Here is a 2,278-nt window from a genome sequence, read left to right as displayed (position 1 = left end):
ATACATATATATATATATATATATATAGAGAGAGAGAGAGAGAGAGAGAGAGTCTATTATTAAGGAAATGGGTTACAATTGTCCAGTCCCAGGTCCTCAGTGGAAGAGAGAATGTCTTTCCTGCGTGTCCATTATATTGGGAGCAGTCCACACCCTCAATGAAGCATCCCTTTAATTGATTGGCTGCTCAGAGCCACTCATCATAGAGTTAACCATGCCGGTATTAGTTTCCATCACCATGGAGATAAGCACATCTCAACTGCAAAATATCTGGAAATCCTGGCCTAGTCACGTTGATAAAAAGCCCAATTACATCCAGTGATAATTTCAAACCTTCATATTTAATTATGATAAAAAATAATTGAGCCCAAATTACGCTACCAAGTTGCTAAGCTTATAGTTGGTATCTGGGAATATGAGTATACTTACTTCATTATTGTTGCTCTGAAGTACCGTTAAGTCGATTCTGACCTATAGCAACCCTGTATAGGGATTCTGAGGAGCATCTGGTGAGCTTGAACTGCCGACCTTGTGGTTCGAAGCGACTTTGCAGTCCAGCGCATTAACCCACAGGGCCACTTATTTCATTAAAAGGTTGTTTTTTTTTTCTTTAGGAAATTTCAATGGAAGATTCTTGTATAAAATTAAATCATTTAGTAATACACTGGGAAGAGGGTATTTTTCAGCTGTTGAGTTTCAAAAAAATTAACCAAAGGCATCTTTAAAAACATCTCATGTTTTGTGTGCTAAAATGTATTAACTAAGGATAGTACACAATTAAGCATCTAATTGTGTTGAAAATGCAATTGCACATTTAGAGAAAATTTCCCTAGTTGCTAAGTTGTTTCTATGCTTCTGTAATCATTTCAAGTGCTCTTTAATATCCCTATTTAAACTGTTTGTCTGCATCCTAATGAATGCAGTGGAGGGTACTCATTAAGTGCCTAATACTGGATGTATTTACACCTATTGCCTAAATCTCAAATCAAGTCCTACCAGGATACAGGGGTATCCTGACACAGAATACTGTTACAGATTTTATCTCAGTATTTGCATCTTGTACTTAGAAATCAAATACTGCAAAGAGCACAAAAGACAGTGTATGTGTGTTTTGAGTTAAGTCTCAAAGCTAGTTTATTATTTATTTTCTGTCATCAGGAGCACTGCTAGAGTTAATTAATGAAAAGTTTTATGAAAAACATCTCTCAATACATTTTTTCTAGGCATTTCTGGGGAAGTAAAGAATAGTTAAGTTACTACATGGAGCCAATTGATAATCTCAGCAAAGTCAGTTTCAAAGATGAACATTGAAGAACTGGAGTATCAAAGAGGGCAAATGTTTACTTCTTCATTTAGTCATTCAAACATTTCTTTCACATTACTAGGTGCTGAAACTAGGTTAAGCAAAACACTTAGACAGAGCAATGAATATAACAGATGACCCTGTGTCCTCATGAACATTGCATTATGCTATAATGGAATGGGGAGCGCAGTGGCTTCATACTATAAACACTGGACTGTGAACCACAAGGTCTGTGGTTCTAGCCTGCCAGTCATTCCTCAGGAAAAGGTGAGGCTTTCTACCCCCTTTCTACAAAGATTTATAGTCTTGGAAACCTTGTATGGTGGTCGCCGTGAGTCGGAACGAACTCGATAGTACTTAATAATAACAACAATGTAATGTAATAGAATGGAGAAATGGTTAGCTGAAACTATGGTGTCCAAAGACTATTCAGTCTTTGTGATCCTCAATAAAAATGCCAGGGTCTTTGGGACATTATACACGGCTTCAGAATTAAGAAAAGTCCGTCTTCCTGGGAAGCTTCATACAATTAGAGATCACTCCTAAATTGGGTTTAGTGGGACCCGCTGTGTAGAATGTGAAGATGATTAGTGACAGACTACTTAGATTATCCTGGTGTGGTGCTGTAGGATAATGCACTGGACTGCAAGGTCAGCAGTTCAAACTCACCACCTGCTCCTTGGAAAGCCTATATAGGGTCACTATGAGTCAGAACTGACTCGATGGCACTTACCAACACTGACTGAGATGGTCAGTTGTTGCATGAGTTATTTAAGAGGATCTAACAAAATGGTGAGATTAGTTGTCAGCTGCTGTTGACGTATAGGGTGTTTGGAAGAGGGTAATGGTTTGAAGAGGGAAGGAAGGAGTTTTCCTTGCTTCTTTCTCAATAGTTACATGGATAAACCAATAATGAGTATTTACACAATTATATCTATGTTAGTTCTACTGGTCTACATTATCTTTCTCAATAGT

This window comes from Chrysochloris asiatica, unplaced genomic scaffold, assembly GCF_000296735.1.
Source record: "Chrysochloris asiatica unplaced genomic scaffold, ChrAsi1.0 scaffold00044, whole genome shotgun sequence".
NCBI lineage: Eukaryota > Metazoa > Chordata > Mammalia > Afrosoricida > Chrysochloridae > Chrysochloris > Chrysochloris asiatica.
Note: the sequence above shows the minus strand (reverse complement) of the source record.